This window comes from Chinchilla lanigera, unplaced genomic scaffold (genome assembly GCF_000276665.1).
Source record: "Chinchilla lanigera isolate Chin_1 unplaced genomic scaffold, ChiLan1.0 scaffold00330, whole genome shotgun sequence".
In the NCBI taxonomy this organism is placed as follows: domain Eukaryota; kingdom Metazoa; phylum Chordata; class Mammalia; order Rodentia; family Chinchillidae; genus Chinchilla; species Chinchilla lanigera.
In genome coordinates this window covers 1-13,431 of record NW_004955731.1, presented here as the reverse complement: position 1 = coordinate 13,431, position 13,431 = coordinate 1, and the positions used below count along the sequence as shown (strand labels likewise).

At 44.5% G+C, this 13,431-nt stretch overlaps 1 long non-coding RNA gene across 1 annotated transcript; it reads left to right on the top strand.

Moving 5' to 3' along the window:
* The first annotated feature begins 6,856 nt into the window (after window positions 1-6,856).
* Window positions 6,857-12,711, top strand: LOC102025311. The gene is made up of 4 exons (XR_001232594.1): window positions 6,857-7,163; window positions 7,349-7,713; window positions 11,598-11,695; window positions 11,838-12,711. It is a non-coding gene; the product is annotated as an uncharacterized LOC102025311 (long non-coding RNA).
* The last annotated feature ends 720 nt before the right edge of the window (window positions 12,712-13,431 follow it).

Here is a 13,431-nt window from a genome sequence, read left to right as displayed (position 1 = left end):
CCAGGCTTGAATGCAGTACTGCCATCTTGGTCTAGTCACTCAAGTTTTCTGAGTCTGCATCGATTTGTGCAAAGTTCCCTTAGAAGGTATGACCTGGGTGTAGTGATACAGGCCTATAATCTGAGCACTGGGGAGACTGAGGCAGGAGGATCACTGTGAGTCTGAGGCCAGACTGGGCTACATAGTGAATTCAGTAACAGCCTGCAACTACATAGTGAGAAGCTGATTCAAAAAAAATAAAAACAAAAAACAAAAAAATTAAAATGTATGGCAGTATCCCACACCAATAAAATCTTCTGAGCAGATCAAAAAATTATATAATATATAAGGTGATTACCTAATAATTTACAGCTCAAGAGGAAAACATTCCTACTGTTCCTAACACAAACAGTACTAAATATTTCAATTCAAATCGGACTTAAGATTTCCTTTGTTAAGACTGTCTACTCTTTCTAAAACTGTAATGCTACATGGAATTCTTTGGTTAAAACAAAACAAAAAGAAAAGGCAGCTAGAATGAATGCGTCATTTCAAGGAACAGAGGCAATGGTATTTTTTTGGAAGAGAAAAAGTTCCAGAGCAAAATCTCCACCCTTGCTTTGTTATTGAACTACAAAGCAACTGGACTCTTTCTAACCGCAATTTCCATATATGACTTAATCTTCTGCCTGTGCAGCATTATCTCTGAAGCACATCTAGCTGTTTGGCAGGGAGTCTGGCCTGGAGGAGGGGACTGCGGAGGCCTCTCCCGGCCCCTTGCAGCGCCTGGCTGCTGGCGCAGAGAGCAGAGGTCTCTGCTATGCTCCTCGCGATCTGGCGCAGGGCAGCTGTTCCAGACGTACCGAGTCAGGGCACGGGATCCCACTCATACGTGTTCAGTCCGAACATTTCTTGACAGCTTAATCAATATTTTTCCATCATGGTCTCATTTCTATAGAAGATATATTACACAAAGTATTTAACTTTCAAGTACTTAAAAATAGTTGTATAAAAAAATGAAGCCCTGGCCACAGTTAGAAATAGAACTAGGCTGACAAAATGTAAAGGCACAAGTCATTATATATTTATATACATATATATATGTATATGTAATAAATATGCTTTCATTATAATTCATGTGTTTAACTTGAGGAATAAAATGCATGAGGAGTTTTTAAAGTGTTACTGGTTTAAATCATCAGTTTATCTGGAATGAAATGAGCGGTCATAGGCCTGTAGACCGTGGCGTTCAAAGCTTCCTTAAATAGTGAGATTAAAATGAATGATGAAAAATTACTCTTTCCTAGTTCTGAGGCCTATGTGCTTGATTCACTTGTAGAAATATGGATGTGAGAAGTGTGCCACTGCTGAGTGTGTTTTAATGTCATAACGTTCCACAAAGGGAAGTACCCACGTGCAGTAACTACCGTACCAGTTCTTCATGTCGCTGTGCTTACCGACCTGTAATTATCAACTCTTATCGCTCTCTTGTGAACTCAGTGTTATCATTATTGTATTAACAGCTGAGGACGCTAATGTTAGGAGCCCGTGTTGGCACAGCTAGCCGCTGACAGAAGCATGTAGCAGGCACAAAGTCTGGGATACCGTCCATACACAAACTTGCCGCTCAATGCCTGAGAGAGAAAACCAAGGAGAGCCTGGCAGTGGGCTTCTAAGGCAGATGTGGGGGGAAAGCAGTCTTCCTCCACGGTCCTTCTCCTCACTTTAATGCTCCCCCAAACATAAGGATGCTCTTTCCTCCAAGCCTTGTGTGTTCTCTTTCCTATCTTCCAGCACTCACAAGTTTTCTCACCACCAGCTCATCTGTAGAACACGCCCGACTTCCCTCCAGCTCAGGTCTTGTTCTTGAGCTCCCAACTCAGGCAACCAGCCCTACACGAGTCTCCGCTTGACTATCAGATGTGATGGCCCCACTTCCAACAGCGCGTTTGTGAAAGGGAATTGTTCAGATTGATTCTCACAGCTCTGGCGCCCGCCCGCCACCTCTCAGCTGCCCACCGCAGTGGTCCCCAGTTCTAACAGCTCAGTTTCTGGCTGTTTTCTAGGTGCATCTTCTCCTCTCCTTGGCACTGTCTTTTGTGCTTTCACGAACGCACTCCTTTTTCAGCAGACAATGTTAAGGCTGCCCTACTTGTTCTTTTTCCAATCTGGACCAGTTAGAATGACTTCCGGAACCTGCCTCTCTGCTCTGTCTCTTTGTCACCGAGCACCCTCAAGAAGTTCCACCCACCTTGTGGAGCCCATCCACATCAGGGCTCTGTCAGAATGCAGAACCAACAGACAAAAGGCAGAATGAGCAACGCATGGTAGTGTTTGCTCCTGTAAGCTGCTTACAACTTGGATGGATGGCGTCGCATCTGCACCTAGCAATGGGGCCTCAGTCAGCAGCCTCTGGCCAGGAAAGAATGGGAAGGAGGGGGACAGAGCACAGCCGAGAGCCACCAGGTTTAGGTGGAGCCGTCCAGGCGAGTGGCCACTGGCTTGCGTCCCCTCGGCATCTGACTGTCCAACAGTTCTGCAGGCGGCCGGAAGGGGAAACTGGTGTCCTCCGTCCCACTCTAACACACACTGGAGTCGCAGTGAGATGGAAGCGCCTGTCTCCCTTCTCTGCCTCTGCAACCGTAGTCTCCACACCTGGAAAAGGTCGGCTTTGTCACTTTTTTGCCTGAATACTTACCCGGTGATGTTCAGCCACAGCATCACCACCTCCCCAAAGTCTCCCCTCGTGTGGCTACCGTCCCTGTGGCTCGATCTGACGCACACTGGAGAGCCGCGGTGACCGCAGGACCAGCACAGAACAAAGCTGCTGTCTTCCCCACAGAGGCTGGCACACCGAGGGCAAGACCTGTGTGCCTGAAATCCCCAGAGTGCACCCGCCGAGCGGGAAAGGACCTCAGGGAGTGCTGTCCGGGCGCGACGCCCGCGCTTGGCAGTGGCTGTGTGCACAGCCTCGCAAGGTTCTGGTCCCTGACTTTAAATTGTCAATCAAAAATTTAAAAGAGTGCAACTTACAACTGAAGGAATACAACTAGCATATGTCAAGCTCGGTGACGGCCCACTCCTCTGTATTTTATTATACTGCATTTTATTTACTATAATAAATGAATAAAATATACATCGCTGCTTATTAAGACCTCTTTTTATTTTTAATTCTAATTTAATACAAGCAGATATTAGTAAAGAAAATATAAAAAAGCACTTTTTTGAAAAATAAAACAAAATTCCATAACAAAATAATTAAAAGAAAACAATATTTAATAAAGTGTGTATCATGATCTTAAAAGCATGGCTAAAATGTTAGAGCACAAATAATTGCTCTAATTATTCATTCTCTTGTTCAAAAATATTTTAAGAGATATACTTGTTGGTTTCATTTATATTACTAATTTCTTTTTTGTTCACTGAAGAGAAAAGTTTGTCCTTTTATTTGTGTTTCTTCTTTGTAAGAGATTTCTTTGTTCACAATCTGTATTCTGAATAACTAATTTGTTTTTTTTGTTTTGTTTTTTGTTTCCCATATCGGGGATTGAACTCACTACCTTGTGCTTCCTGGGCAAGCTCTGTGCCGCTGAGCTAAATCCCCAGCCCCTTGAATAATTAATCTGAGTAGGCACTAAAAGAATAAGGTATTGAGCAAGTTATCTTTATTAAATTTTGTGCCACTCTCCTCCAGAGACATGCACTTTATTTTAGTAGAGTGTATGATCCCAAATTAAAGTGTTCTGACATGATAGTGTGTCCTCATTTCAGATATCATATTACCTAATGGAGAATGAATCCTCAAATCAAAGCGTTTGGTTCTTCCTTCCATTAGCAGTTAACTGTCATGGAAAAACACACTTACCTTGTTTTTTAAGACTTTTTAAGGTTGCTGCCCCGGCTTTCCTACAGTTCTGCTGTCGGCTGGTACAACGCAGACCTGTTTGGCAGATGGTTACCGGGGGGTCCAGCCGACGGCCAGCTCACAGCCTGAGCTCCAGTGGCCCCAAGGTGCTGCGGCTGAGTCATCCGGGCCCCGAGGTCAAGCCAGAGCCCACTCAGGAGCTGGGATTACAGAACAGCAACAATGTGCAGTCAGAGACCAAACCCACAGCTACGTCGGTGTCAGCAATCTGGAAATACACAGAAATGGGTTTAGAAAGCGTCAGTGCTGATATTATCTGGCAGAGCCCAGCCTTCACGGACAAATCAGGTGATTTAATAAATACAGCAAATTAGTGGAAAAATGTTTTTTCTTATGACATAATAAATGCTTGGACATTTTTCCTAGTCTGTGGCAAACCTAAAGTTCACAAATTAATGTGCAATACATATCATCTGTATTTGTTGAATGGAAAAAAAAAGAAAAAGTACTCTAGTACTATGTTGAAGCACTTCACAGTATACTGTAAGTGACTGTAAAACAGCTTCTTTGGAATTTAAAAGAAATTGTTAAGATCATGAGAGGGTGTGAAATAGAAGAGAAAAACTGTGGACAGGATATCTGAATTATATCAGAAGATCTGGCCTAGTCTCTAGTTTACAACTTATGTGAGTGATTTTTTTTTCTCTTTTGTTTGCTTTTGGCCTTTTTGAGACAAGTGCTCACTATGCATTTCGGGCTAGTCTTGAACTCACTTTGTAGCCCAGGCTGGCCTTGAACTCACAGGAATCCTCCCGCCTCAGCCTCCCAAGTGCTGGGATTACAGGCGTGTGCTACTATGCCCAACTTGATCTCTTTATAATTATGGAATCAAGGTTTAGGCCAAATGATTCTTAAGATTCCTTTGAAAGCCTCAGTATTAATTACTCAGAGCCAGAAGTCTTTAAATTGGCAATAGGTTTGTAATTCTTATTAAGTACGGGGAGAATAAGAGAAGATGCAAGAGACTTACGTAAAAGTGTACCCAGGAGACTCAGGAAATGGGTGGCCTGTGAAATATTCCACTCCACTGTAAGGAGCTGTGACCCGAGCGCTGTTCAGTGCCAGCCTACCTCAGGTCCCACACCGCACCCTTGCTCCGTGCTGGGCAGTTGGCCACGGACTGACTCGAAGGAGGATCAGCACCTACTGTGCCACTTCCTGCAGCACCTGGGTTTTCTGGAAAGTCTCCATCCTCCCGGAGAAGAGACCTGACCCCGATCTGTTCCTGGAGCTGATGTGGCCGCAGCCTGGCGTGCAGCGCAGTAGGCAGTGGTAGATAAGAGCAAGCTGTTATTCTTTCAGTTGGTTACGTAAAAGGTACTTTAGTCACTAGACTGGCCACTGACATGGAACCCAACAAGATGCTCACAGCTGAGAATTTCCTGGGTAGTTTCCTGACTGTAAATGAACTCACCAATTTCCCATTAGGGTTGATTTTCTCATAAACCTTAACACTGGATGTTCCCATAAATTGTTCTTAAAGTCCTGTGCAAGAGTGGAAAATGACAAATTGTTCAAGTTGTGTGTACAGGAAGTAAGAAGAAAGGAAAGAATCATGTCCAGAACATAGGAAGTCCATTAAGCAGAATTAGCAAGATGTGCAATTCCTGTACTAGCTCTGTTTTGAGAGACAGAAGCTCAAATCTTGGTGAGAAATCTCTAATTCTCTGGGAGGTACATTTACCACTCCTTTTGTATTTTAACAATTTATCTTCTCACAGTATTTTCATTAGGCTTGACAAGATCAAGGTACTTAATTTGTACTTTATGAACTAAAGTAATAGGGATTTGGCACACAATTTTCTTTAAAATGATATACTTTTAAATTGATTTGACACTTTAAATTTGAAGTCTTCACTGATTATGTAAAGTGTCTAGGTTATTGTTTGCAAATACTCAGCATTTACTTCTTGTAGAGGAGTAAATTAAAAACTAAATACAAGGAAAATCTCAACTATTTTATATTTTCTGTTAAATTAGGAAACAGAATACCCTTCCAATCCTGATTATATGAAAGAATGCAAACAGGAGAGGATTTCACCAAAGTCTTTCAAGAGGCCACTGGAAACACAATCTAGTAAAGCACAGTAGGTCTGCAGACCTGTGCCGTTGGAAGAACAAACACCAAAGTGGGAGCTGTGTGCACCCAAGGGCCAGGAGTCTGCTCCACACAACGCCTCCTGGTTTATCTGTTAATCACGTTTACAGAAACAGCACCTTCCCAGTAGCACTTGGCCTGGTGTCTCACCAGACAGCTGGTCTCCTCGTCAGGCATAACATGACCCCTCATGGCGGGTAATGGTGGGGAACACTGGAACCGTCCACAGGAGTCTGTCCCAGGAATGGGCGGTTCCGGTGAGGGATTTGGGGCAGGTGGAGAGAAACAGTGGCTGTGCGGAGGGGTGTGCTGTTTGCTGAACGCTTTCAGAAAGGAGGCAATTTTAGTATAAGCGTTTCAGTACACTTCATGGGAAGAGTCGGGTAAATGCAGAGGGAGCTACGGAGTAAAGAACCACGGGCAGCCATGCACTTTAACGAGAAGAGGGAGGTGTGCAGTGTTTTGGGCTTGGCATGGTGACCATGTTTTCCTCAGCTGAGACAAAACTAGGAGCAGGAACAACCTGGTCTCGCTTTATCACTGATGCACGGCAGGTGTGCCCGGGGCTGCCATCCGTGAGACGTGAGACGATTGTTGTGTTACAGGCTGTGTCCTGAGCCCCAGCCCAGGTGCCTGATGCTCGGGGCTGGCGGGGTTTGCGCTGCTGTTTTGCTTTGTGTTGGTTTCTCCTCCACAGTGACTTGAAGTTCTCTGCTGTGCACCACAGGCTGGGTGCGGAAGCCTTTGCTCCCATTGGTTTGTGCTGGCTGTCCCCTCCCGCTGGCCTGGAGGCGGCGCATTTCCATGCTACACTCAGACACAGGGAATCCTTTGGCTTCCGTCCTCAGGTTCTCTCAGCTCTCCCAGTGTGTCACTGCTCTCACCGCGCGCCCGTCAGCACCATTCCCACCAGGCCCGTGCCAGCCCTCTGTGACCGCAGCTCGTCCAGAGTAAATGCAGCTGGGCTGTGTGCGGGATCCGCAGGGCAGCCAGCTCACCCCGCGAGTCCTCCGAGTTCCCTCCTCTCTGAGGCTCCCGCTGGAGTTTGCGAGTCAGTCCTAGGCCTCCGTGATTTGGAGATGCTGCTGTCTGTGCCTGAGGTGGCTCCGGGACGGCAGGAAGTTCTCAGCAAGCCCTTGGCAGCTGCTCGGCTCTCTGAGGGTGGGCACTGCTCTCTGTATTCTTGGAAATACAGTGATTTTCTTTTCCTGCAAGATTTTAAGAGTTGCCCACTTTTGTGCTTCAAGCTGAGGCCCTCAGTGTCTCCTCTTCTGTCCTTCCAGCTGCAATTCCTGAACCTTTACTCCTTTAAGCCCTAAATTCTACATTTTATCCTTCTTCTCCAGATCTTTATGGCTGGTGCTTCCTGGACTGAGTTTACGTGTGCGCAATGCCTGTTGGCATTCCTGCCACTGTTACACAGGTTCATGCCTGCCCCCTCCGTGCAGCCTTTCTGCCTGGCTCACCTGCCCAGGGTGAGGACCCCTAGGCTGCTGCTCTCCAGCTGGAGTCTGAGGACCCGCGCAAACAGAAGCACTCTGTGGGGTGAGTTCTCCCAAGGAAGCAGCGCAGCCAGGACATTCTTCAGGGAGGTGTGCAGCTCACAGCCCACACCCAGTGCTCTGTTTCCAAACACCACTCCAAGTGGCTACTCACAAGTGGAAGCAGCTGAACGGGCATCTGAGGGGACTGTCCAGGACGGCCTCAGGAGGTAAGCAGAAAAAAGAACGCTTTAGATAAACAGAGTATGCAGGAAAAGGTAAACTCCGAGCTCCATCATGAACATTCTAGGGAGACTGTTTCACCATTCCCTGGGGCTCCAGTCTGGGTGGCCAGGGTTGGAAGGAGGATAACAGTCCTCAGGGCCGACACACACTGTGGTTCCCACAATGGCGGGGCCACAGGGCAGCTACAGGAGTGACACGGCAAACACACAGCACGCCCTGCTGTGGCGGGAAGAACTCAGCCCTCCCAGGAGCCTCCTGGCAGGAAGCTGGTGGTTGGCTCTTTGCACATGCGCTCTGGCCGAGCAAGGCGAACGTGTCCACACAAGGCGCAAGGCCAGCATAGCCTTCGCGGCTCTTGGTCTCTGTAAAGAATTCCTCTGTAACTTGAAAGAGTTAATTTAAACTCGGAGGTATGATAGACACTGTGAAATGATAGGAAACCACTGAAGAGTAAAGGGCTTCTGGGATGTGGGAAAAGAGAAGGGAACGAAGGAGAAATTTTGTATGTATGTATATACAGGATAGATAACATGGTTGTTCTTCTATCTGCTGTTTCTATGCTGAAAGAAACTGTCAATGAGTCTTTGGTTGACCAGTATTGCATGTCTATATCTGTTTTCATGAGAAGCCACTTTGAAGATATCAATATGTAATACAACCACCATTCTTAATTCCCTACCACTTTGTTTGTAACTCTGTATTGTCTGTATTGTGCTTGTGATATGTTGTAAAATGTTGTATGTCTGTTAATGTTTCCCTCCTTTTATCTTTAAAAAAAAAAAAAAAAAAAAGAATTCCTCTGCCTACAGCCGTTCGTCTGTGAGCAGAAAGGGGCTGAATTCAGCTGCCTTTCCCCAGGGAAACTAATAGCTATGGAAAAGGGGGTATTAGTAAATCCACATCAGTTAAGAAAAGAGAATAAAAGGAACATTTTAAAAAGTCAACATCTAACTAACTGAAGCTCCATACCAAAATAATAAACAAATAAGAGGAAAAGAAATAAATGTTTTATGATTTTGCAGTAAGTAAAAGACGTTTTCTCACTTTGAAATCCCCACCAAATACCAACACAATGAATAAAAATGTGGTCCTACTAATGTAAACCACTATAGAATTTTGACACTGTTGGAAACAGAGACAATTCTGTCTCCTTTATTGAGAAAAAGATAATATATGCCAAAAATCAAGAATCACCATGGCTTCTGACTCTTCATCAGCAACACTGGAAGCTAGCAGACAATGAAATAATCTATTTATCATTCTAAAGGTAAATTTACCTACGCAGACAAAATATATGAATGTATTAGTTAAACATACATTATTATATGTATAAAATTAAAATGTGCTGTGATATGTTTAATGAAATGTATAAATTAGTCAGCTTTGCTGTTGCTGGACATAATGCCCAACTCCCACAACCTAAAGGAGGGGAGGTTTAATTGGCTCACAGTTCAGGAGATGCAGTTCATGGTCGGCTGGCTCCAAGGCAGGAACACCATGGCAGAAGGGCACATGCAGCAAAGCTGCTCAGTTTCTGCCTGAGAATCAGAGCAGAGGAATGACCCAAGATGAAGGTGCAAGGGTCCAGATACATACCCCAAAGTTACACCTCCAGGAGCCACCCCAGCATGCTCAGGACTGTGATTTACTAATCTTCTAGGTGTTTCTTAATGCAGTGTGGTTGGTATATCACGATAAGGTTCCAGTATCCAGCAGAGAATATTTAAATGAATACTCAAATAAACTGAATTCCCAAGTATTCTGTATATTTATTTTTTCTTACTGTCACTACCATATCTAATAATGACAAATGGAACATATGGGCAGAATACAGAAGATGTAGTGGAAACCGACATTCTCTATGGAGAATTATCATGTACTCTGTCTTTATTTTGTGAAAAATTACTATTGCCTTAAAAACCTTCTAGTTACCCCAATATTTCAATGAAGGAAATCAGAAGATTTGATTAAAATTAGGGTTGCTAAAAAATAGAAATGACTTGGTTAAGTTCCTTAAAAGTTATTTGAAATAACTTTTTCCAAACCATTTCACACTGTCCCGTGAGCCCAGGTATTCCTCAGAGATGACAGCACATATATGTGACCTTGGTGATGCCGTGTCACAGTGACTTACAGAGGGGGGATCCCGTGGTGCTAGACAAAGTAACTACTCAGCAATGGAGACCTTCAGTGTGAATAACTCGTAAACTGCTCAACTTTAGGACACAGTAAGAAGTAAATGTTAACCTGAGCACTTCTTCAGTGGATGATGTATTTTTCTCCCAAAGATTTCCCACAGTGAAATTGGCTGGCTTATGCAAAACAGATATCATCAAATCTAAGACATTATGGCTATAATATATATTATACTTTCATTGGGATTGTAGTTCTTTAGAATTTAAAGGGCATTACATATTTGTCCATGGTTTCTTTCTCCCAAAAATTATCTTGGCTTTTAAATTACAGTTAAAAAGCCAAATGCCCAGAGCAAACTGAACAAATAAGAACAAATAAATATATCACCACAAGAGCAAGAAAAACCATATTTCCTATTTGGTGTTATTTTTCTGTTCAGAGCATAACACAGGAAACTCATGTATTTCCAGTTTTGTAAGCAGGTCTCTTTCAAGGTGACCTTGAACTTTGAGATGGGGGCAGAGTTATTCCCAGGAAGTGTCTGCCAGCCTTTCTCCTCTTCTGTGCTGAACAAGTGCTTGCTAGAGTCACACTTGGACCCCAAATTCCTGCTCATTCTGGCTGCTATGGAGCAGGTGATGCATACAAAGCAAGGAGACAGATGGAAGGGTGGAGCATGTTTCACCCAGACAGAATTCAGAGTTTGTGAAATGTGACTGTAATGAAAATGGCTATGCCTTATAAGTTTTATTAGGTTGTTCCTGGCTTTGCAAACAGATTCAGCAGCTTTCTTTTATTAGCACATGTGTGCAGGTCATGTGTTTACACTCCTTGTGTGGGGCTGGTGCATTCATGGAACACACCTCACTTCCTTTTTCACCTCTTTCCCACCCCTCCCCTCTTTGCAGCCTTTGATCCCTTTCCCATTTGAGAAGATCTGTTTCTCCACTTCCTATTGGTTCTCATTTTGCTCCTTATTTAAAATTTGGGTTTCTTATTTATGAACTTATTGGAACCTGGAATCAAACTCAGGACCTCATGCTTACCAGGCAGGTGCTGTGCCACTGAGTTATATCCCAAGCCCAATTTGGGTTTCTTACATAAGAGAAGCATGTAATATTTAAGATTATGTGTCTGATTTATTTCACTTGACATTTTAGTCTCAAGATGCATGCTTTTTCCTACAAATGACTCAGGTTTATCGTTCTTTATGGCAGAGTAGTACTCCCTTGTATGGAATACCACATTTCCTTTATCTATGGACTTGTAGGCTGCTTCCAAGACTTAGCAGTTTTGAGCTGTGCTACTAGAAACATGGGCATTAGGAGGTGGTTAAGCCACAAACGGTGAGGGAACGATGTCCCAGGGAGCCCAAGTGTCCAGGTAACAGAGTCATGGCGCAGGCTGACCACAGTTAAACATGGAAGTCGATCGGTTGGTGTTCATATTCTTCTCCTTTCTCCTCCTGTCGTGTCTCTCCCACTCTCATCTCAGTCTCTGACCCCACTGCTGCTTTTACACGTGTTGGAGACCAGCTGCTTTTACCACCTGACCAATCTGCACAACCCACATGGCAAGGCATGGAAAGGGAGGAGATTCCCCACAGGGGTACACCACAATCTCCTGCCCAAGTCACCTGTTACCACAGTAGGTCCTTTGAGTTCCTTCTTTTTCTGCGAGCACACACAAGTCGGCTCAAATGTGACAATGTCTTTCTGTGTTATCCGTTCAGCAACAGCTGAGTCAGAAGACCACCAGCACGCCCAGAGGAAGAGGAACACAGCCTGTCTGCTCCGCAGCAACCCTGGCCTGCAGACTCAGCGCTCAGAAGTCAGTGTTACTACACATCCACCCGTCCTTACTCTTCCGCATCTCCAGCGGTGTTTTAGGAATAGTAGTCTCTCTACTACAAATTAGCACAAGTTTAAAACAATGAACAATAACTTCTCCCTTTATTACTTATCTCTTTTAGGGCAACTGATGATCTTTTGATTACCGCCATTGGAGTCCATTTTGATAATCTTCAAAAGAATCTTTGCTGTTTTCCTGGTCAACTCCAGGCTTTCAGAACTGCTAACATGGGGTGTGCCCTGCTTACCGCGCTCCCTGACACCCCGGTCCTCCTGCCATACCTGCCATGCTGTGGTGCACCCTGTGGGAGGCTTTTCTCCTGACGTTATCCGGTCCTACTCTCTATGAAGGCTGTGAACTGCCTTCTGCACTCATTCTTTTGGGTGATTCATTTATTTCCTTCTGAGAAATTCTGCATTCATTTGGCATCAGCAAAATAGCAGACACTTTGCAGCCAGCCACATGATGGATAGTTCTGCAGCTAATGACATGTCTTCCTGAAGCGGGAGACATATTACGTTGTTGGGAGGCACGGTCTCCAGGGAAATTGCCACTCTGCGGAGGGCAGTTAATAAATACGAGCACAGCGCTGCTTCTGCCATGAAGTTAACACCCCTTTCAGCCACCTGCTGATGAATTCCCATTGGGTGGACACCCCGGGAAGCACTGGAAAGGGAACTTTGCTTCAATTGTTCCAGGAAGCCTGATAAGATTGCCATTTCCTATTGCACTGTCATGACGAACTTACAGGGATAGCATCCCGGATGCAGGTGTCCAGGTCAAAGGAAATAAAAGGGAAGTTCAAAAGCACTCCGCCCACGGTTGCTGATCTTCTATCTTTATTACCATGTCACAGGAAGTTTCTGTATGAGTATGCTGGGAATTAGGCAAAACCAAAATTGCATGTCAGGCAAATGAAAGAGGCTATAAAAAGAAAGGGAAAAAAAGTCCCTCCCAAAAGAACAGAAAGCACTTACTTTCTTTTTTCTTTTTTTTCCCGGTACCGGGAATCGAACTCATAACCTTGCGCTTGCCAAGCAGGTGCTGTGCCACTGAGCTAAATCCCCAGCCGCATGCACTTACTTTCATAATACTGTTTTGTACTCTTAAAATTTTATGAAGAGGACAAATCTTACAAGTTTGTGTTAAATGACCTTAGCACTCAAAATGGAGCCTGGAGAGAACTTCAAGGGTTGGCAGACCTATTTGCTTCCGTGACTGTAGTGACAGTTCTGTGGATGTATACATACATCTAAACTCCTCTAATGTGTTCAGTTTTTATGCCAAGCATATCTGAGTGAAGTTACTGTTTTAAAAAAGTGTTTAGAAATACAGAAGCACATTTTTGCAGTAGCAGAGACTGACCCAGGGCTTTTGCATGGAGCTACACACCCAGGTTTTTCGAAACAAGCACTTGTTAAGTTGTTGATTTACCTGAGGCCTCCTCCCTCAGCCTCCCAGGGGTTACAGGTGTGTGCCACCATGGCCAGCTCACAGCGTCACGTTAGGCATCACTTTTATGTTGAATTAATTTCAAACTTAACGAAAGGTCCAAAGAACAGTGCAGTGTTCCTGTGTACCTGTTAGCATGGACACTTTAAAGGCTGGCCTTAGGCATGCCCTTGTGTTATGGTTGATACATTGTGTCAACTTGGGGAGTCTAGAGGTTTGGCTAAGTGACTCAGCAGGAAGCCAGGGTGCTTACTTTGTATACA